The following is a 24,488-nucleotide window of genomic DNA, read 5'->3' on the forward strand; positions in this document are numbered from 1 at the left end:
TAAGATATATCAGGGCTCAACACCAACAGTCCAACTTGTGCCAAAATTGTTCAAAGAGAAGACCTGGTTGTTCAAGTATGAGGTGGAGGCTATTCAGGATAAACTACACAAACTGAATCCATCTAGAGCATCGGGCCCTGATGGCCTCACAAACATAATGTTGAAAGAGCACCCAGAGGAATGGTCAATTTCCATACGTACAGTATTTAAGAACGTCAGCAGTATTTAAGAACGTCAGCATAACAGTCAATGGATTATGCATATAGGACATAGGGAAAACACAAGGGAATTTAATGTGTTTTCCCTATGTCCTATATGCATAATCCATTGACTGTTATGCATGAAGAAAAACAAATTTAAAATACCCCGTTATTGTGCAAGTATATGTTTGCTGGAAGTGGTGAATGATGATCAAAGGATCAAATGTTAAAATGTGTTTTTAATATATTTTTATGAAAAATAATGAAGGAAAATTTTGTTCTGCAATGAAAGCTGTTTGCCCAAATATTTCAGTCTACCCAGGTGACCCTTCTACCCATTAAAAAGGTAGACACACATCACTCTACCCTGCTGCACATAAGGGATTTCTAGAGAGAGGTAGTCAATCGGTTCTTTGCTCTAATCCATTGTACACTCTCCCTTTCATACAGATTTGACCCCCCGTCAACAAAAATTAGAGAGTACCCAGTTCTATATTCCTGGGTGTGAGTCAACCAGAGGTGCAGGAGGGGGGATAGAAAGAGGCAGCGAAAGCCTCTGACACACGTTCATGGGTCGAATGACTAAGAAGGTGGCTGGCAGTATGGGGGTAGCCTTGGCTTGAGGGGTAGAGAGAGAGATGAGAGGAGAAAGTGGTCACTTCAGGAGAGAGGATTGGTGAGAGGGTTGGAGAGGGGGCGGTCAAAACCTCGAGAGCATGCCCTGCAGAGTGATCTGGGCCAGAGGGAAGAATATAGAGAGAGAGAGTCGCAAAGGTCACAAGAGTCCCGTGGAAGGACATGATGTGTCCAGGTGGATGTTTAAGTCTACAAGAAGGAGAAGTTGAGTGGTTGAGGGCAGGAGGGATTAGGAGAGGTCCACTAACTCAGAGAGAAAGAGGTAGATCTGAAAAGCTGGCCAGTAGATAGTAGCCACTGTTAGAGAGTGGCTGGGAGAGAGAGAGAAATCCTACATACAAGGCATTCAAAGGAGGAGTAGGCCTGCATAGGAATGATAGAGGTAGGAATCCACTCCGGGAAGATCAAGGCTACACCCTCACCAGAATGGTTAGATCTGAGCACAGAGAGGATCTTGTAGCCATCAGGGAGGAGAGTGTCAAAGCTTGTGACAGAGCTGGCTGTGAACCATGTCTTTTGAGACATAGGACATCAAGGTCAAGTTCTTCCAGGAGATGGCAGATGTCAGAGGAGGGTTTGACAGCGGAGCAAGAGTTAAGAGTGGCGAGGTGGAGAAGGTTGCCATCCTTGAAAGACTTCTGGGGAGATAGGTACTCCCTGCAGAGGTGTAGAAGGAGGCTGAGGGAGGGCGGAGGAGGTAGGAGGAAAGGGCAAGGTCGCCGAGGAGAAGGAAGAAGGTGCCAGAATAGTGGCAGAGGGTGGAGGCAAGGAAGTTGAAGAAGGGAGAAACGGGACAGTGGGAGAGGGAAAAAAATTGATAAGGCACTGGGAAACGTCCATCAAAGAGGAGGACGTTGGCCTGAGGGCCTTGGACCAAGGCAGTGCTATTAAGGTAAACATTGATGATGTACTTAGAGGAATGGAAGGAAGTCAGGAGGTCTTCCCAGCGGGTGCCACCATTAATGTGAGAGGAAGAGTAACGAGAGAGCAGAGAAACCATATGAAAAGTCCATAGGTCTGGCGAAGGAATGACAAAGAGGATCTTGTGAATACTGGGGTTCCATCTGTGTCATTTGGAAGGTGACCATGCTGGGTAGTGGGCACTCAGGTATTATTGTCCTTTACCTTTCATCTGTAAGCCTTCTTATCCCACCTGTAACCTTGTGACAGCAACCAGAGGAATAAAGAGCGGACCCATATCTATGTGTGCAGCAGTCTTTATGGCAACATAGTACAGTCTCTACTAGCCACAAAATGGTGTCTGTGAGCCTCCGGCCAAATGAGATCTTGAAACCCTTGTACCTTAAAGAGCTGGCATAGATGGATTAATATGAGAACTACACTACCCTAAAAGCAAACCCTGTGTCTATTAGAATACACCACATTGAGTTTGGCATGGGACTGATGTGGTCAAAATGTCTGGTGTTGGAGAGCATCAGGATTAGTGTTTACTACTGGTCCTATTTTTTTCTGCAAGTCTTTCTGGAATGGATTGCAGTAATCGTTACAGGCTACTACCATTTCCTCCATGACTGAGCATAGATCTGACTTTGTGATTAACTTTGTAGACGATTCTGAGTGTTATAGCGGAGTTAATTTTATCCTGTTTGTCTAGTAGAAGCAAGTGCGAATTTCACTGGTCAGAGCAAAACTCAGAGATCTCGCACGGAACACTCAAGCACTTGACCATCTATTGTAACTATTTTGAAGTGCGACATAAAGAAATATTTGAACTCAAACATGCGAGTGACTCTCCGGAATGAAGGGATTGGCTCTGGCTGGTATGTATGTGGGGTTTGACAACCAAAGCCAGATTACTGCTTACACGCTTTTTAACTATACTGAACGTTGATTTAGAAAAACAAACTGCCTACTAAGTAAGACATCTTACGTTTAACTCTAATGGAACTAAATATGGGCAAAAATACTCTGTTGTATCTATGCTAAAATGTTCCATTGAAGTAGAAAATATCAAATCGATATTGTGAAAGTGAAAATTGACAATGGGATTGCATGTATGGGGTTGATCCATCGAAATTAAAAAGTGTAAGTGTAAGAATGGGGTGAAATTACAACACGACAATTATTACTGTGTTGCAGAATGTATTTTAACATGCTTTTTACTTTTGTATTTATAGGGACAGTTCTAAAAACATTATGTTTAGAAAAAATGTTATGTGGAAAAGTATATGAAAATGCGAAGATCTGTAACTGAAATTTGTAATGTAAGAGAAAGTTGTAAAAGTTTGCTAATCAAACTACAAACAACGGTTTGAATGAAAAAAAACTCAGAGATCTAAGCTGGAAAATAACTGCAGGGAAAGTGCTGGCATCCATATTTTGTGAAGAGAGAAAGGAGTGTACAACCATGCACCATTCTAAGGGCCTTAGTAAAATAAAAGACCTATAACAAGGCTCTAAAATTGTGACAGTAAACTCCCCGAAGAAGTGGTTTATAGCTTTTAGTATCCCATTACAATCATTGAGGAGCAGGGATTTGAGAGTACCAAAGTGGTGAGGCGAAAGTAAATATTTTGCATGGGTAGCAAAAGCAGAAGAAATAAATTAGGCAGTGTGTGGCATGGGGAGGAGGGAGACTGGTGGGTCACACGATGGTAACATGCAGTGTGAGATTGCAGAGCAGGATGCATGGGCAAGCTAGGAAGTCTGGTGCACACAGAGGCTAGCGAAGGCAGGTAAAGCAGCACAGTACATCAAAGGAGGAAGATGGTTGTCAAGGGACATGCCTCAATTGGGGCACACCAAGCAAGCAATATCCACTGAATGTGAGGAATTAGCAAGTATTACTATAGGGTAAGGCTTGCATTCTAGCCAGTCAGATCAGCTATATGTGCTGCTGCGGATACTAGTTAATGTTATCTTTGAATGACATTGAATGACATTGTAACATTCAGTCTTTCTTCTAATAAAACAATATGTAACATAAAATGACGGGTTTAGATTTTATCTTAAGGTTTCTGCTGGATATGTTTGAAGAAATTATTTATTGTTATGCCCGGGTATCCTGATAAAGACTGGGAGGTCACATGTGCATGCTAAACATGGTGGTGGACAACAATATGGGCAGTGATGTGAAGTCTTAAATCTGTACTTGCTGCACATAGTTCCCAAGGAACCAAATGAGATATTGGAGACTTATCATTGACGAGCCAAGTGATACTACATGTTGAAGAGTGCTACATGTTTGAAAGAGCAAATATTGCAGTATTGAGGTTGAGGAGAAGTGGAGAAATGCACCCGCTGTTCTTCACCAGCCAGTGCTGCATCCTCATCTGAATTGTTTAATGTTATGAAAAGTATGTGTTAAATGGGTCCCTGATTCCTGCCAATGATTTTGTTTAGAAATTCATTTGTATGGCGTTCCGTTAGATTCTGTGAGAAGTTTCCTGTGATCAGTGATGCATTAATGAAGCTGTAACAGAATGGACACACACCTTGAAATGCAGGATGCAGCATGTTAGAAAGTATGGAACTTGCTATGAAGCAGGAGGTATTTCGGGAGTCTGGAGATTTCAAAGGTCTTCCTGTGAACGTGTTATGAATATGTGCCATCACATTATGGATTTTGAGTATATAACACTTGTTCTGGGTTCACCACATGCCTTTACACACATTATAAGGATTGTTTCCTTAAGGTCAATGGCATCACCTAATTGATGATGGCAATCATGCTAATTGTGTACAATGATGTGTTGAATTCACAGAGTGAGACATAACTTGGCTTGCTCGTGTGCATGTTTTGCTCATTTTATTTTGCAACAATAATTTTGTTGGGCCTACCTTTATAACTTGTGTTACTTGGTTTGGAAATTGCTCATGATGGATTAGAAAGGCTCAACTTCACCTCACTGTGTGGACCCAACAAGGCTGACACACATGTCTGGGGATGCTGATAGTAATCTTGTTTAGAGGAGAATTGCCTAGAATGTTGGTGCTGGATTGCCTTGATGGGTGAGAGCAGACTGATATGCAGATTTATATTTCTCCTCTGTGAAGGGTACAGTGAGCTAAAACATTGTTGTGGACCCTCCTCAGTGGAGGCAATACCGTAGAATAGGGTATTTCACCCATGGTCCTTCTCAGTAGAGGGGCTCCCACATTCTTGTTCGATGCATAAGAAAGATGATATACTGTATTTCAGTATGAAGTTTTAAAATATAGATCAAAATTGATAACACACCGGTTGCACTTTATTTGTAGTTTTAAGAAAGTGCTGTGTTTCAGTCCGATTTTCTAGATTGGAAAAGGTTAATTGTGCATATAGTACACAGGTATTGCTTCTCCTATATTATTTATTTTATATGTGCTTACTATATTGTTTTAGCATACTTGATTACTTTTGAAAATTATCTTAGCTGTTGATGGCTGTAGATCTTGCGAGTTGAATTCGGTATCATTTTGAAAAGTAGCTTTTGATAGAGCAAGCTCTGAATCCCAGGACAAATGTACTCTGAGAATTCAAAAATACATCTCCACCGTTGAGCTGAGGTGAGAAGGTTTCGTGGATGCGATTGGTGAAAGGCTGTGTGGCTGCTCGAATGCAGTCAGACAAAGGACGTTACAGAAAGAAAAGAAAAAAGAAAAAAAGATATGACTTGTGCCCTTTTCCTGATGTCCGCAGATACATACGGATGTTTGTGGATGGATCGCACTTGCCATCTAGACACTTTTATCATACCCGGCAAGAAAAGAGGACTGTTGTCAGGAATAAGGGCTGGAGCAGGCGTGGAGTGCTCAAATTTACTTGCATTTGTATTTGTATTTATTTGTTTATATAGAGCTTTACACCAAAGCGCTGCACAATTGAACAACTTAATACATGAAACATAAACAATATAACGGTAGAAGCAAATAACAATATGAATCAGTCAACAAAACAGTAAGAAGAGCAATTAACTGAAGGGAATGGGGAGAGTAGTGGAGTAGGACTGTGTGGGAGGGGGAGGGGTGAGGAGGAGAAGGAGGTGGGAAGGGGAAAAGGTGAGAGTGGGAAGGTAGGGTAGGGGGACTTACTTACTAGGGGGACTTACTTCCTAAGGACTAGGAGCTAGGGAAAGCCTAAAGACTTCATGTCCCAGCAGCACTAGGGAATCGTATAGTTCTTAGCCGCGCGCGCGTTGCCAGCTGACTCTGATTAAGGACAGCTTATTAGCAGGCAATGGTGCGAGGCAGGTATGGCTTATTGAAGCTATGGTGCGGTTGGTCTCGGAACAGGGAGGAGAGGTCTACGTACTGAGGAGCTGATGGTGCGAACTTCCTTGATTGATACCGCTCGGAAGGGCGAGGACGCTGCCGGTCTACTTACCGCTGTTCAAGCATCATCTGGGAAGTCGCGCAGGGCTTCCCGGACTTCAGATAAGTATCAGAGGGTTTCAGGGGAAAGTTTAGTGTACTCTGACGGGCTATGTTACACGGTCCAAAGACCCGACTCCACTCTATTGCCTGAGAGTATAGGAGCATAAAGACTTATGTGAATCAAGTTAGACCAAGTGGGACTGCAAACTATTATGGTGGTTCTGTTTGTCCTGCACATGTTGCTTTAGCTTGCCCACTGGGCCATGTGTTTGTCTATCATTACGGGAAAAACACCCATTTGTTTGTTTCATCATGCTTACTGCAAAATGTGTTTATTCTATGTGTGGTAATGGTCGAGTGCACGTATTAAGGTGTGCTCCAAACAGGTTTATGCAGTATCTTGTAAATGTGTTTTGGTTGGTTATGCAAAGCAGTGTCTTGGGCAATTGGTTGTAGGAAAAAAAGACAAGTTAAGTATATGTTTAGACAGGTTAGGGTTTTTCCCTGGTGTTTTCCCTTCCCTATCCAACCTAGGTTTTCCCTTAACCTCAATCCGGTGTTCCTAACTGCCCCTACCCTATCCACAACCTCTCCCTAACTCCTCTTCCCCCCACTGGCTGCCACGTGGTAACCTGTTTAATATCCATCGGGTGCCTGTGCCAACCAAGGTGGGAGGGTCGAATTCATTCGGCTTCTGTGGTTCGGGGGAGAGTGTTGGTTTCTCTTTCCCTACATAGTGTGTAATTGACATAATAAGCCACCCCCAGATTTGCATACTCACGACCACCCAAGCCAAATGGAAGCAACTCGTCTGCCTTTAGCCAATGTACTAAAGGCCCTTCAAGATATTCAGGTGGAATTAGCTCATGCTCGACAGGAATCCACTAATTTGAAAGCACACATACAGAGTTTGGTAGCCCAGAGAACCCCCTTGGAGGGGGCCAGTGCATCTACCGCCCAGGGAGTTTCTGCAAGTCAGAATCCCACTGTAATTGTCCAACCTCCCAGTAGTGCACCCTTAGCAGCTCCGGAACGCTTTTCGGGAGACCCTCAAATATATATGATGTTTCTTACCCAATATAGACTTCTATTTTTGTGCAAACCCACAGCGTTTGAGACAATTCAGGCCAGGACGGCATTTGTGATATCATATTGAAGAGGAGATGCCACGGCATGGGCAATGCCCTTGGTTCAAAAAGATTATCCTTTGCTATATAATTGGGATGGGTTTCTGGCAGAGTTTGGCAGGCTATTTGACAGGCGAGAAGTGTCCTTAGCACAGGATAAAGAGCCGTTGGGTTTGAAGCATGGATCACGGGATCTAGTAACATATGTGACATGTTCAACAGACTGGTGATTGAGACAGAATGGCCCATGGCAAAGCAAACAGTGTTATTTTATCAAGGGTTACGCAAGGAACTGAAGGATACAATTGCTCAAGTAGAACCGCAACCAGGGACTTGTACTGCCATGATAGATCTAGCCTTAAGGTTGGAACACTGAATGAATGAGAGGAAAGGAGATAAGAAGTGGCCAGAAGCAGCTCCTTTCGTGCGATTAGACAGGAGTAGGGGAGGAGGGACTAGTGAGGTGGAACCAATGCAGATTGGGAGTGTCAGAGGGCCATTATCAGAGGCAGAGAAAGAACAGCAGAAGGTTAACAATTTGTGCCTTTATTGTGGGCAGACAGGACACTTTATACGTACATGCCCTAATACTCCACAGAGAAGTGTGGGAGGTGAGAGGGGCAAGAAGGAAGCGAGAAAAGAGATGGCCCGGCCTTAGGGGGAACACGGGTGACAGGCCTGAATGAATCAAGGTTCCCTAGATGGGTAGCAAATACTGTCAGGAGTAAGACTTCTCATTTCTATATCTTGGTGACATTATGTTTTGCTATGAATAAACAGGTGGTATTGGCAATGGTTGACTCAGGGACTACTGGCAATTTTGTGGACATTGCGTTGGCAGAACAGTTAGGATTACTGTTGCAGGATAAGCAGAGGGCAGAAGGAGTGCAGTCGGTAGACAAGTCACCTTTAGTGTAAGAACTTATAAGGAAACAAACTGAAACATTGGAAATGATATGTGTATCAGGTCATATGGAAGAGATTACTTTTGATTAGATAGCAACACTACTGTTTGGTCTGATATTGGGGTGCCTTTGTTGGTACAACATAACCCCAGGATTGATTGGGAAAGGCAAACGGTTTGGTTTGAGGAACAGAGGTGTCAGGATCACATGCTGCCCAGCTGGGACCAGTAGCTTTGTTGGCTGAAAAGGGGCAAGTAGATCGGATATGGGAGCAGTGGGATCAGGAGTTCCCTCTCAGTACATGGATTTTGCTAAAGTATTTGACAAGAGGGCAGCGGAACAATGACCTCCCCAGCGACCATATGATTATGTCATTGAATTGGAGGAGGGGGCAAAGTTGCCTTGTAGCAGAATTTACACTCTTACTGAAACAGAAAATAAGTACTTAAAAGAATATCTAGACGAGATGCTGGCTAAGGGGTTTACTAGACACTCTACTTCCCCGGTCTCCTCGCCTTTATTTTTTCTTCCAAAGAAAGAAGGGACATTATGAACTTGTATTGATTACCGCGCACTACATAAGGTAACTGCAAAAAATAGATTTCCTTTGCCTTTGATTTCAGTTCTATTAGATCAAGTGAGGTCAATAAAGATCTATACTAAGTTTTATTTAAGAGGCGCATATCACCTGATAAGAGTAAAGGAAGGTGATGAGTGGAAGACTGCATTCCGCACGAAGTTTGGTTTGTTGGAATATCTTGTTATGCCATTTGGTTTATGCAATGCTCCAGCGGTAATTCAGTTTTTCATGCAGGAGGTATTGAGAGAGTACATTGATGTTTTTGTAATTGTCTACATTGACAACATTTTGGTTTATTCAGGTTCCCCAGAGCAACATATAAAACATGTGAGGGCAGTGTTTCAACATCTACAGGAATACCAATTATGTGTAAAATTGGAGAAGTGTGCGTTGCATGTGACGCAGGTTGAGCTTTTGGGATTCGTACTGACACCAACAGTGATTGTTATGGACCCAAAGAAAGTGCAGTCAGTAATGGGATGGCCTTCTCCACATTGCATAAAAGACATCCAATCCTTTTTGGGGTTCACCAGTTTCTATCGGTGTTTCATCAGCAATTTCTCAATAATGGTCACTCCAATTACGCAACTACTTAGAAAGGCGGTGTGGTTTAGTTGGAGTCCTAAAGCAGAAAAAGCATTTCAGGATTTGAAAGTAGCCTTTACTACCGCCCCAGTGTTAAAACATCCCAAAACAGATAGAGCATTTCAAGTGGAGACTGATACTAGTAATGTTGCGGTAGGAGCCATGTTATTGCAGAAAAATTACAAAGGAGTATAGCATCCAGTGGCATTTTACTCTAGAAAATTGTCGGGTGTGAACAAAAGTATTCTATCACGGATAAGGAATTATTGGCTATTCAATCAGCCTTCCTTGAGTGGAGGCATTACTTATTAGGAGCAAGGCATCAGGTGGTGGTGGTAACTGATCACAAGAATCTGCAGTATTTCAAGACCGCCCAGGCCCTTAGTCCTAGGCAACTCTGCTGGTCTCAGTATTTTAATTTTGTGGTGACATTCAGGCCTGGGAGTAAGAATGAGAAAGCGGATGCTTTATCAAAGCAGCAAAATTCAGACAACATAGTGAGTGAAGTAAAAGCAATCATTCCCCCAGAAAAGGTCATTGGGTCTGTAACGAAACAATTCATTGAGTAAATAAAGATAGCCTTACCACCCAGGCAACTTCAGAAATGGCGGGACAGTCATTCAGCATGAACAGTGTGGGAGGAGCTGCCTTATCATCAGGGCCGTTTGTATTTACCAACCAAAGAGTTACAGGATAAGGCTTTATATTGTTTCCATAAGTCTACTTTAGCAGGACACGCAGGTCAAAGGAAGATGCAAACAATGTTGGAAAAGTATTTCTGGTGGCATCAATTAAGACAGGAGTTGGAGAAATATTTGTTACAATGTGAGAATTGTGCGCGTAACAAGGCAGAGCATGTTAAGAAGAGAGGTTTATTACAACCATTACCAATTCCTCAGAAATAATGGACTCATATTTCGATGGATTTCATTATGGATCTGCCCCCCGATAATCAGTTTGACACCATTTAGGTGGTGGTGGATTTTTTGTCTAAACAAGCCCATTTCATCCCTTGTGTGGGAATACCGGGGGCTGGCAAGTTAGCTGAGTTATTTCTCCAACATGTAGTGAGATTGCATGGTTTACCGAAGAGTATTGTCAGAGGCCCACAATTTACTTAAAGATTTTGCTGTGCTTTCTGCCAGATATTGAGAATCAACTGTGCTCTATCTACCAGTTATCACCCCCAAACAGATGGCCAGACGGAAAGGGTGAATCAAACACTTGAGCAATATTTGCGAGGCTATTTGGGAGATGGTAGAGACTCTTGAGTGGAGGCACTATGGTTAGCAGAGTTTACATTCAACAACACCTTCCACACCTCTTTGGGAATGGCACCCAATTAATGTTTATATGGCCATGCACAGAACATGATACCGGAACATTTACCGGAGGTGGAACACATGCCAATGTTACAAGAGCGCAAACAGTTGCTTCTGGAAATCGGGCAGAGAAACGCGCAAATTTGGAACAAGCGAAAGAAGGGTGTAAAAAGCAGGCCGGTAAACACCGGCAGGAGAGTCCTAAGTATCAAGTAGGAGACAGGGTTTGGTTGTCAACAAGGAATTTGTCCTTGGTGGGGTCACGTAAATGTATGCCCCGGTTCATTGGCCCATATGACATAATTAAATGCATGTCTCCTACAGCTATGAAATGTGTTTGCCTAAGACTTTACCTATACATCCGGCATTTGATGTATCTTTGTTTAAACCCACAGCTCCGGGAATGAAAAACAAACGGCCTCCAAGAAGGTCAAATTGAATACGAAGTAAAACGCATTTTGGACGTCAAGAGAAGAACTCAGAAACTATGGTATTTGATTCAATGGGAAGGTTGTGGTCTGGGGGATTGCTCTTAGGAACCAGCAGGAGCCGTACATGCACCCAGGTTGGTCAGATAATTTCATCTGCGACATCCGTCAAAAGCAGGTCCTGGGAAGAGATGTGAGAGAGGAGGTAATATCAAGAATAAGGGATGGAGCAGGAGTGGAGTGCTCAAATATGCTTCCTAAGAACTAGGAGCTAGGGAAAAGGCTAAAAACTTCATTTCCCAGCAGCAATAGGGAATCGTATAGTTCTTAGCCACGCGTGCATTGACAGCTGACTCTGATTAGGGACAGTTTATTAGCAGGCAACGGCACGAGGCAGGTGTGGCTTATTGAAGTTATGGTGCGGTTGTTCTTGGAACTGGGAGTAGAGGTCTACGTGCTGAGGGGCTGACGGAGAAAAATTCATTCATTGATACCACTTGGAGAGGCGAGGACGCTGCCGGTCTGCTTACCGCTGTACAAGCATAGGACTTCAGATAAGTACTGGAGGGTTTCAGGGGAACGTTTGGTTTACTCTGATGGGCTATGTTACACGGTCCAAAGACCCAACTCCACTCTATTGCCTGTGTTAAAGAATACAAAACTTTGCTATCATTGCTACCGTAATATATTCAGTGCGCACACGGCACCCCTGAGAGTATAGGAGCATAAAGACTTATGTGAATCAAGTTAGACCAAGTGGGACTGCAAACTATTATGGTGGTTCTGTTTGACCTGTACATGTTGCTTGAGCTTGCCCACTGGACCATGTGTTTGTCTATCATTACGGGATAAACACCCATTTGTTTGTTTCATCACGCTTACTGCAAAATGTGTTTATTCTATGTGTGGTAATGGTCGAGTGCACGTATTAAGGTGTGCTCCAAACAAGTTTATGCAGTATCTTGTAGATGTGTTCTGGTTGCTTATGTCGAGCAGTGTCTTGGGAAATTGGTTGTAGGAAAAAAGACAAGTTAAGTATATGTTTAGACAGGTTAGGGTTTTTCCCTGGTGTTTCCCCTTCCCTATCCAACCTAGGTGTTCCCTTAACCTCAGTCCAGTGTTCCTAACTTCCCCTACCCTATCCACAACCGCTACCTAACTCCTCTTCCCCCCACTGGCCACCACGTGGTGACCTGTTTAATATCTATCAGGTGCCTGTGCCAACCACGGTGGGAGGGTCAAATTCATTCGGCTTCTGTGGTTCGGGGGAGAGTGTTGGTGTCTCTTTCCCTGCATAGTGTGTCATTGACAACTGTGGTTGCTGTAGACATCATGGATGTCTGTGGATGTCAGGAGGATCAACCATTCAGACCTTCTGTTTGTTGAGGAGGAGTTGAACAGGATGAGATTGGCACTAAGTGCTTCATTTCTTGTGTGCATACCTTGAGCTTTCCTGGTGATCACTGTAGCGCACATTTAAATCTCCACATAGCAATACCACACTATCTTCCCCATATTTATTAAGATGGGATGCCAAAGTTTCTTCCAGATATTTTAAGAATATCTCGATACTTTTTAAACTCGGTGGCAGATATAAATTGATGATCAACATTACGATCTTATTACAACCTTCACCGATGCCTATCTCTACTCCAAGTGCATATCAACCATCGGTATTATGCCAGACTTCCTGTGAACTCAGCCTATTACTAACCCCGTGAGCAAACCATCATAAGGTCTCCCCTTAGGGCCCTTCTTAGCCAAGACGCGATACAAGTGAAAGCCCTCTATAAAAACCTGGCTGTCTAACCATGTTTCTAGTAACATAATCACGTCAAGGTTAATCAATTGATTAATTGAGCCCAAATTCTGCAGTAAATGCCTGTGTCCTCTAGTATTCCAACAGACCATCGTAAACAGTCAATCTTTATTCAGGCGTGAATGGTGGTTTTCTATAAAATTATGGTTTTCCCTTCCACTTCCACCATGTTAAAAATACCTTGCACTCTACCCGTCTCACTATCCCCAATCTTTATTCCACTAACACTCAGACTGAACCCTAGCTCTTCCAGGACATCCGTACTGGCACAAAATAATGCTGCCACTGCCAGGCTGACTACCCGTAGGAGTACCCAGTTCTTTATGCTATTCAATTTAGGGAGAGCAAGTTCAATAATATCAGATGATGTTATTGAGGACAGCCACAGAACCTTAGCCAATAACCTAAGTAAGGTAGTCCTATTCAAAAATGGGCTAGATGCCAAGGGGTGGTTCTCCTCTACCCTTACCATATACCCCAGTGCTAACATTCCCATTCCCCTTTGTTTTACCTTGGGAATGTTTTTTACACCAGGTTACACCCTTCCCTCAAAGTATGTTTTTGCTGTTACTTGACACTTATTATTATCTTCATCTACAAATGTTACTCTATGCTTAGCCTTGTCCACTGGTACAGTTTTATCTTCCAACACAATATTCCCAGGCCTAGGCCCCAAATTGGACACTTTCCCACCTCCCTCATCCATTGTTACAGACAATGCTATCTTACTAATCTGCTCCCTCCACGGGGGTTGCAGAAGGGTCCACCTATCCATAGGTCCCTGTAATATCACTGATCTTTGGGTCCCATCAGTAAGAGTATGCGTAACTTTTCTTACCTTAGTGGACCCACCCTCCCCGGCACATTTAGGCTTTTCAATTTTCCCCAGGTTGTCCCCCTCATGCACATATTTATGGTCTACAACTTTCAGAGTTCCTACAACATTTAATATACCAGCTTCAACCAATTTAGCTGTTACAATTGGCTCAGTTTTTTTCATCAATGATATCTCCATGCACAAAGCATTAAGTGTGTCATCCTCATTTGCTGCAGCAATATTCACAGAGTCTTGCGACCTCCAAGATACATCAGACTCATCCAAGGATATACGATCATGGTTCTCATCCAGGTCTACCCGTATTTGGATAGGTTTTACATAACATGTACAGTCCCGCTCTGGGGATTAGTGACCAGATATTTACACTGTATGTCACATATTCTGGAATAGTTTTTCCATTCCAATGGATGGGGCCCAATCATAGACCTTGATATATTTCTGACCCGGTGGTGTTCTTTGTACGTTTCACTATGGCTATATCTATTCATTAAGGGAGGTGGCTGTTTTTCCCCGTTTCGATCCACCTAGGTGGATGTGGGTGTTGCCAGTGTGGATATTTTGGTCACTGGTTTTTCGTATTTAGGATTTACAGGTAATTTTCTGTTTCCCAGCCAGGAATGCCACGTGTGAATAAACTAGGACGTGATAGTATCACGTGGCCGCAATGTTACGACGTGAGTGGGTTGCTTGGCAACTTCGGGTTGTGAAATGACTCGTTTTCGGGCATTAGAGGCTGGTCCTGCCATAATGATGACGGCCTGTGTAGGCGTGTTTTGTTTGAACACAAACCCCTAAGGGATTAAATCACGTGATCATATCACGTTGGATTGAAATAGGTTGCTTAGCAACGTATTTCCCAGCAGCTGTTATGCCGTGCAATCACGGGACGTACCTGCATTTGAGCGTTGTTCCAAACGGAGTAAGCGAGTGAAATTGCTTTCTTGTCTCAGTAAAGGGTGTTTACATGCAAACACGCTACGAACTTTTGGGTAGGTAAGCCTGGACACCAGAGAATTGGAATTTAATGTCTCAAGAGAGTGTGTTTGTGCTTGGTTTGGACGGTTTGTAATGGACTATTGGTTGGTCCAGTGTTTAGGAACAACTTTGGAGGTTGAACACCATTTGATTTCCTAATCCATTTGGGGACGTTTGAAGATTATTGGGACACATACAATTTATTGGAATTGCTATATTTCAGAATGGGTCCACTAAGGTGAGGAACCTTTGTTTTTTTGTTACATGTTGTATCCTAAGGGAATGCTTTGAGATTAGGTGTGCAGTTTTACAACGAAATTGTTTGATGCTTGCTTACAGTCTGTTTTGGGGGGCTTCTTTGCCCTCTTATTGTGTTTTTGTACAGCGGGACCGTGTGCACTGTTGTTGGACAGGACGACCAGTGTCAACAGAACTGAGGAGTTATTACCTTAGTTGGCCTAAGAAAATTGTTCTCTTGGGACAAATTTTTCAGGTAGAGATAGAGTTATAATTTCCTACCGTTCATTTCCCTTTTTGGTATTGAGGGGGAGGGCTAGGTGAAGTAATGAAATCCTGTGATGCCCACATATTGATATGGTTGTGTTGTTTTGTTGCACCCACAGATTTTGGAGTACCATCGTTTGAAACTTCAGAATAGAATTTTGAGTGGAAAAAGACCGCCATTTCAGAGCACAAGAGATATGATTGCCCCTGAGGAATGTCCAGTTAACATACAACATTAAGGACAGAAACTTATATAAGTCGGTCTATGTTGGGCACAGTGTGTAACAATAACAATTAATTTGGCACTGTACTCGGTTTTTCAGGTTCTAACTTTTGTTTCCTGTGTCTTTTCGTCTAAATTTGCTGTTTATTGCTTTGTATATATTGTATTGTAACATGTGCATATGTTTTTTAAATGTTTTAGATCAAATTATCAGGGTCTTGTAGCTTTGAATGTTTTTGAATTTTCTTTAATATTAAAATATGTTATATGGAACATTTTGTTGAAGACATATACTGATGAGTTTTGAGTGTATGTGGTGATGTCTAGGTACCTACCAATTGTTGTGCAATCCTGACAATTTCAATGTATATTAAGGATCAGTACTCCTCTTTTGTTTGTAATTTAAATTGATTATATCCCCACTTAGTAGGAGGGGTCAATACCAGATTTGTGTGGGGCAGTACCCCTGCAGAAATATATGTATCTCATCCAGGTCTACCACCTCCACGACCCTATTTCCTTTATCCAGCGTCTGAGCACCCAGGCCTCCACCACAGTGCCCAGTACTCGTTGGATATTTCCTTGGTTACTAACCAATTTCAAACAAATATTTAAAACCAACTCGAGTTTACCAAGTATTAGTGCAAATTCAGCGTTGGATTTATCCACCTGCTTATGAACCTGCTCAACCCACTCAGGGGTGTTTGCAAGTCCCGCAACCTTGCCAAAGCTCTGCTGGGAGAACACATCAAGCGATCTAAATCAGGACTATATGATAAGTTTCCAGTAGGAGTATATCCATTCACTTGGTACACCGCTGTGGAATTTCGCTGCAATGTTTTAACTAAATTGAGCAGGGAACCATTATTATCCAGAGAGTGTATAAGGTGTACATGTTTTTATTGTGATTCTTTAAAATATGGTGTTATGTAAAAAAAATACATAATATTGTATACCCCTGTTTGTTTGGGCACTATTGATGTCACCTGTCCCCGGGTATGTGCATGGACTCTGTGACTGTCCGTGGATGTCTTACCCAGTATATGTGCTAGAGGATCATTGTAAAAAAACATGTGATCTTCAATGAAAAATATTATTAATGGGATTATATGGATACATTCATCTAAAATAAATTATGATATTCAGTGAAAAGAGTTTTTATCAAAGGGACGTTATGATAAATCTGTGAATTTTTGTGAAACATCTTTGTGAAAGGGACGTTTTGGTGAAGCCACTTAAAGAAAATACTATCAAATTCAGTAAACAATCTTTGTCATTGGAACATTGTGGTGGCAACACAAAATAAAAAAAAAACAAGACATTTGCCAGTTATGATAAGCTATGCAGCCATAGCCTGTGCCCCAACCATATGCTGCTCAAACTAAGAACCAGGAAATAAAAGATGAAATCACTAATGGCATCATTGTGATGACATTTTTGATATCATATGTCTTAGTGTGACTAGTGCATGGCGTAGGCACACATTATGGTTGCATAGCTTCAAATATCTGGAAAAGGTCTTTGTTTATTTTAGATTTACATTGCCACGTGCCAGATTACCTAAAATTTGCATTGGTGCTAAAAAGTGAGCAAATGCTTTGATAATACAAAATGGAGCAAACAGATGTTGTCACAATCCATATTATCTAAAAACATTTGCACTTGGCCAAAAATGCATCAGGCTTAGGGGAAGATGAAGGAGCGGAGGAAATGAAAGAGCATGAAATAACTGAAAATAAATGTTTTAATTTGCTTCCGTAGCATTTCTGATGTGGAGTGGGATTCATCACATTCATATCTGATTGAAACACTCCTCATTTCATATGTTTTTAAAACAGCACAGGTAATTTCAACAAAATTCAATTCTTATCTTGCCATATTGTGTCTTACAAGAAAGAAACAGGACACATCATACTTGTTAGATCACATTTTCAGTGAACAAGTCTCAAAATACATGTTTTTGGGGGGGGGGTCACTTCTATTGCTAGCAAACAGAGCAACAACTATTTTCTTCAGGGGTCCCACAATGAACTGCTTTAAAACACCTGATGTGTCCGCAGCTATGTGGTATCAGGTGTCTAAAGATTGTGCGCTGCTTCAAGGAAGTCCTCCAGTAGCTGCCATACATGTGTAGATCGCAGCGGGCATGCATGCTTCCTGACCCAGTGAGTCTCAATGAGGTGTGTGTTTGTAATCAGGTTCCACAAGATCCTTTTTGGATAGCTGCATGGCACTCTTCCAGTTGGACGTGATTAGCTTGAGGATGATACCAATGAATATGTCGAATAGCCTGCCCTGTTTCATGCCCCAGTTGAAGTGGGGGTTGACACTTCCACTCACAATCACCACACTGGATAAGGATATCAACACTTTACATATTCATAATATTGGAAACCAAATGTGTAGAGAAGGAGCCAAGCACCACTAGCTCAAGCATCTCGCCCATACTGCCTAGATGTTGGGAACCAGACTTTGAACTACGTGCAGTACCAGTGAAAATACCAATACCAAGGAGAATCCTGGAAGCAAAGTTCCGATTAAGAAAGCCATACCTGCATATAAGACAGTATGATGGTCATTTGAATGAAATCCCAGAAGAAGAGTCAGTGGTCATGTCACACACAGCAAGACTGACGCCCCCAAAACAGATGCAGAGACAAGAGTATATAGATGTTCTATAGGCATCAAGAAATTAACAAAGATAAGTAACATCTCGGGTTCGAGATGAAGAGGCTTATCCTGCAGAAATGATGAAGATATCAAGTTATTTCACACGTGTACATATGCAAAGAAACGCAAGCATACAAAGTATTCTTGATGCTAGCTATATAGTGAATAGATTGTGGCAAGTGCCAATGTGTATGTATATATTACACAGCCAGGTAGTGGCTGTGTCGTTATGGCTAAGTTGCTGTTTCTATAGGAAGAGCCCTTTTTGGGTGGCTTATAACTTCGCTCTCCCTGGACGAAGCCTCACCAAACGTTGCAAAAAAAAGTATATTGGTCACTCTGAATCTTTTTTGCAAAGTTTGGTGAGGTTTGGTCCAGGGGGGGCAAAGTTATAAGGGGGGTCACAAAACTTCTTTTTTTTCCATAGACTGAATGGGGAAAAAACTTTTCTCACGTCTACAGACCAAACTGCTGGACGGATTTTCACCAAATTTGGACCAGGAGTAGTGGCTTGGTCCCGAAAGCGTGCTTTTGCAAATTTGGTGAAAATCCGTCCAGTAGTTTTTATAAAATGGGCAAAAAAAAAGGTAAACAAAAATGTGTGATATCTATGTTCGATGCGCGGACACACTTCCCTGTTCGCTCCGCGGACAGTGTCCTGATTGGCCAACTGGCTTGCGTCATGTCCGCGGACATGCAATGTGTTCTCTGATTGGACGTCGAAGAGCATGAAGCGCGTCAGATTTTCAGGAACGCCCGACATCTTGAATTTGCGGACGTCCACGGACAGCGCGGTGAAACTTGGTGGAGAAATGCTATTTAGTAGAGTGTGTTGGTGTGTAAGACTGTTTGCGGAGGGTGGGGGAGTAAGAGATGGGTTAAATGTTGTATTTATTTAGGTGGTAGATCTCCTTGTTGTGGTTGATTTGTCCGCGGACAACACGGATGTCCGGAAATGTTCTAAATAAATGAAATGGGGGTGTTCTGAGGACAGTACGTCTGTACGTATGGTTCGTAGGCAAGTTGAAACTGTTCTAAGAACACATGCGGTGTACTGATATGTTTGAAAATAAACGAAATGGGTGTGTCTTGAGGACGGTATGTCTGTCCGTACTGTTCGCAAGCAAGTTGAAACTGTTCGAAGAACACATGAAGTGTCCCGGGATGTCCATTCATAAACAAAATGGGGGTGTCCTGAGGACGGTATGACTGTCTGTACTGTTTGCAAGCAAGTTGAAATTGTTCTAATAACAGATGATGTGTCCTAGGATGTTCGTAAATAAATAAAATGAGAATGTCCTGAGGACGGTACATCTGTCCGTATTGTTCGCAATCAAGCTGAAACTGTCCTAAGAACACTCACGGTGTCCTGAAATGTTCGTAAATAAACGAAATGAGAGTGTCCTTAGGACGCTGTCCGTATTGTTTGCTGGCAAGTTGAATCTGTTCTAAGAACACTCATCATGTCCGCGGACATTAAAAGTGCCCATATGGCATAGTCAAAATGTTTGACTCTATGGGTGTGATATGCTGCAGTGGTTGTGGCCAGGGCATAGAGTCTTGTGAGCATGGTCATATGGCCATGCACTCAAGACTCTATGCCCTGGCCACAACCACCGCAGCATATCACATCCATAGTGGCTTATAACTTTGGGATCCAAGAACAAATTTATAAGCAACAAAGTTATGAGTCATTATGGGTGTGATTTACTGTGATGTTTGTACTTATTATAATGTACTTACTGTTTGGTCGATTAACTGGAGTACATGTATTTCTTGTTCATTTCTGTGATAAAAGAAACGGTCATGTTAATATTGGTATTTTGTAACGACTTATAACATTGAATAATCAACATTTTTTTTTACCCTCATATTTAGTAGATTACAAACCAGTGTACTGTGAAATTTGCTCACTTTCTGTGTTTGTTGCTAAAATCATTGGGTCTGTGGAAAAAAAAATCCATGTTGGATTAAAAAAAAACTTTTGTTTATGCTACAGTCTATTTGTTTGTTTGTTTTCAGTGTTCACTTGTTGTTTCTGGCTAATGCTCTATATGTTGGCTTGTTGCAGATTTTTGGAGCAGTTAGATACTTGTTGACATATTCTAACAGTCTATTTTTGTTATAATGAAGTGGTATTGATTTATCTGTTTGGATATTGTAAAATTTTGGGGCAGTTAGATACCAGTTGGCTTGTTCTAACTGTCTATTTTTGTTATAATGTAGTGGTATTGATTTATCTGTTTGGTTATTGAAAATCTTGGGGTAGTTAGATACCAGTTGGCGTATTCTGTCTGTTTATTGTTTGATATAATTTAGTGGTATTCATTTATCTGTTTAGTTGTTGTTGCATCTTGGGGCAGTTAGATACCTGTTGGCATATTCTAACTATTTTTAGATATAATTTAGTAGTATTCATTTATCTGTTTAGTTGTTCTAGAATCTTGGGCCAGTTATATAGATGTTGGCATATTGTAACAGTTTATAATTTTTTAATAGAAGTTTAGTTAATGTTTAAGTACAGTTTAGTAAATAAATTCTGGTTTTAAGAAGATTAAAAAAGCGTTTGTAAGATTTGCAGGTAATCTCTGCTTTAGAGTAATGGTACTATCATTACATTCGAACCATCCACATTTTTTTTTTATCAATGCAGTATAGTGACCTTCAGTGGTTGTGGCTCCTGTGTGGTAGATTATACCTATTGTTGTGAAGGTTTTCTTACCAAGTGATACTTGACCATGTGTGAATCCAGTCAGCTTGCAGTTGTTTTTGGTACCATCTGCATTGTAACGTAGAAGCATTAGTATTACTTATTTACTATGTGTTTGTATTAGTAAGGTGGAGCGATTATCCGAATTGCAGGTAGTACATAATCTACCATGGTTTGCATTTTGTACAAGTTGCTGAAATGGAACAGATTCACAATTAGGTATTGATACATACACAAAGTGCTCATTGGGGATTTGTTATTGTGTCACATTGTTGCAGAGAGTGCATGTATGTTTCCACATGTATGAAATGTGGAAGATTTCATGTAGAGGTATGTTTTTGTTTTCCAGTACTTGTAGTAAGTACATTAGAAATTCTTGTGGATCTTCCTTTGAGTTTATAGTGAATTTCACCATTCCAGCACAGTAGTCCAATTGCTGTCTTATTCCATAAACACTATACGTGTTGTCAGGATTGTTTGTTGCGTTTCTATGAGGTAATAACATTTGCAAACACAATTGATCTGTACTGTGTAAGTAAATGTTGTCAACAATTGGTGGTAATTGAAATAGAATATTAATTGCTACATTTGCATAGCACCTTACACCAATTACATTTGAAAGTTTAAATGGACCAGGTAGTTCTGTATCTGAGTGCTTTTTTTGGTGTTTATCTTCCTTCTTTCAAGAAGTACCTGGTTTACGTTCCCTAATAGGTTCTTTTTTGCTTGTGGTACTTGAAGAAGTATTAGTTTCTTTTACTCTCTTTGGAGGATGTGCAGTGACATCCTTTTGCATTTCTGTTTGATTTAGTTTTCTTTTAGAACATTTTACTTTTTGTTGAACAGGATATGTTTTTAGATGGGGGTGTATAGTGAACAAAGTCTATTGTATTCTAAAATGCAAGGAATATCAGCGTTTACTTTACTTGCATCAAACTTGATTGGAAATAGACCGTCAAGTGTACGTAAGCGTGATAGTGCTACGTAGCTCATGCCTTCTTTAAAGACTGTGTTACCAATGTCTATCAATGCTTTGTCTAGGGTAAGACCTTGTGATTTATGAATGGTGACTGCGTATGCAAGAGTTAGAGAAAATTGTTCTCTGCATACATAAATGTATTTGAAGAGAAGGAATCGAGCTGTTGAGCATCCTATCCTTTCCACTTCTGAAAGTTTGTCAAAGAGAATATTGACAAACTGAATGTTGTTGTCACATGGGTATGTTTGAAAGCCAACAACTGTACCCAGTGCTCCATTAACTAGTCCTTGATCCACGGCAAGGTTACGTTTAAGCATTACTCTGCAATTAAAGGATAATCTTAATATTTTTTTCCAATCCAGCTGTGCTGGAGATTGAATTTTCTAAACTATGTAGTCTTGTTGTGGCTTGTTCACACATGGGTAGTGTCATACCATGTATGTCTAGTTTGTCTGTGGCGCTAATTTCAATTATTGGTTGCATTTCTTTTTTTAACATTGTTTCATTGAATATGAAACAGCTTGCAAGAGTTGGCATTAAGGCCATACAATTGACATTTTTGTGGGCTAATTGATCCATAACATCCGTAGCACATGCATTATTGCCATAAAGTGCATGAATGTGCCGGGTTTTCAATATCGCTTGTGCTTCTTGAGATAGTATACCAACTCTAATACTTTTTAAGATGTTGGCATAAGTGAGATCTGCAGATTGCTGCATGTTTTCTGTTAATTCTCTGTATTGGAAATGTTGCCAAAGGTTGACATTTCCAATGCTGCCAACAGTTTTACGACAGAGTGTGTGTCCTAAGGTTTTAAAAATAGGCTCACCTTTCACTGGTGTCAATTGAAGAAGAACTCCGAAAACAGTTTTACTCCAAATAGCTCTTTGTTATCTGTTTTGAGTACTTCTTGTAATCTGAGGTGAATCAAAGCCAACATTGGGTTGGATACCATGCTCACTTCATCTATTAGTAGCATTTTCATTTGTTTTAATACTCTGCGTAGTTCCATTGCAGCTTCTGTGGAAAGTTTGTAATAGTCTAATTTGTTTTGTTTACTGGCAGGAGTAGTAATCGGTGCAAAGTGTCACTGTCTATGTTGTAGGCAGCTAAACCTCAGTGACAACAGCTGACAGTTTGTTGTTTGTCAATTGTTGAAGGAATTTACTGATGATTTTCATTAAGAATGTTTTGCCAGAACCAGCTTCACCACTGACGTAAAGTAGTATAGGTTTGTAATTTTGGCAGGTGCATTCTTTGTTTTCATGCTGTACAGCATGTGCAATTTCTTTTGTTACTTCTTGAAAAATGCTATGTTACTCATTGTTTAGTTTTGATTGTAATATAGTTAAGTCTTCTTTATCTTCATACGGACACATGGTGTTTTCTACTTCTGTCATAGCTAATTCTGCCTCGTTTATTATTAGTGGCTCTCCAAGTGGTTCTTGGCTTCCTGTTACAGAATGTTGACTAGTGTTAGGAGTGTCCTTATCTAGTTGGGCCTGGAGTTCTTCTTCGTGTTGCTGTTCATTGTGCAACATTGTTTTGAACTGTATAAAGTTTACATCAGTTATTGTTCTTTCATTTGCTTTGAAAGCGTCTTTATAGGAGTCATAGTTATCTAGTATTTCTTCTTCTTTTCTCCATGGTTGAAAGAGTTGTAGTAGGGACATGTAATATAGTTCTTTATGTTGAGGAGTCTTTAATGACAATTTGATATGATTAATTAAATTTCGTTTGGTGAGTTTTACTAAGCTGCCTTCACAATTTGTCACTCTGTATTTACCTTTTTTTTCATCAGGTTTTATATTATTTTTGTATGTGAAGTTTTGGGCTATGTGGTATAGACACATGTTTTCCAAAGTGTTACTTCTGTTTGGGTAGTATGTGTCCAGTAAATTGTTTTTTAAAATCTCTTGGCTGTTTGGATCATGTTTGGCTATTGTTTCTATATCTTCGTATGATTGTAGAACTCTTTTTCTAGATTAAGCTGGACCAAGACTTAGCCATTCTATATTTTCAGAGTTTCCATACAAAGCAGTACCAGTTAAACGATCTGCTGCTTCATAGGAGCCACATTCTCTATGGGAGAGCATTTTTATGCCCAAGCTGTATCATTTCTGTGACAGTGTTTCGTCTGATGTCAGGTCTTTCCGGAGGTCTTGGAGCTTTGTTTTTTCTGCTTTGGTTAAGTATGCTGTAACATATCGTGCAACTGCAGTGGAATTGTATGCAATGTACTGCACATCTATGTTTGCATTCCATAAGCAGGCAATGATTGCATTGTAATCATTGATACATTTCTCTTCTTCTGTTCTTTTTTATGTAATATGTATTTTTAGGTGATTTTCCTTTAACACTATGGCCCTCATTACGACCCTGGCGGAAATCGAAAAACGATGGCGGAAATGCAATACCGCCATCGAATAGCGCTCGGTGCGACTATGACCCGTCACCGCAAAGTACGAAGCCATTAGCGACACCGTAGTGAACGCCAACGCTAACTGCACCAAGCACGCGCGCGCACGCCATGCCAAACCGCAAACACCACCATGGTGCAACGGTACGCCAATTCCGACCCTAGCGGACATGTACCTAACGCCATCAGGCATGGCGTAATGTACCATTCCGCCATGGCGAGAAGTACGGCATCGCGAATCAACCGTAAAC

Source organism: Ambystoma mexicanum, chromosome 6q (genome assembly GCF_040938575.1).
Source record: "Ambystoma mexicanum isolate Mex_15411 chromosome 6q, UKY_AmexF1_1, whole genome shotgun sequence".
In the NCBI taxonomy this organism is placed as follows: domain Eukaryota; kingdom Metazoa; phylum Chordata; class Amphibia; order Caudata; family Ambystomatidae; genus Ambystoma; species Ambystoma mexicanum.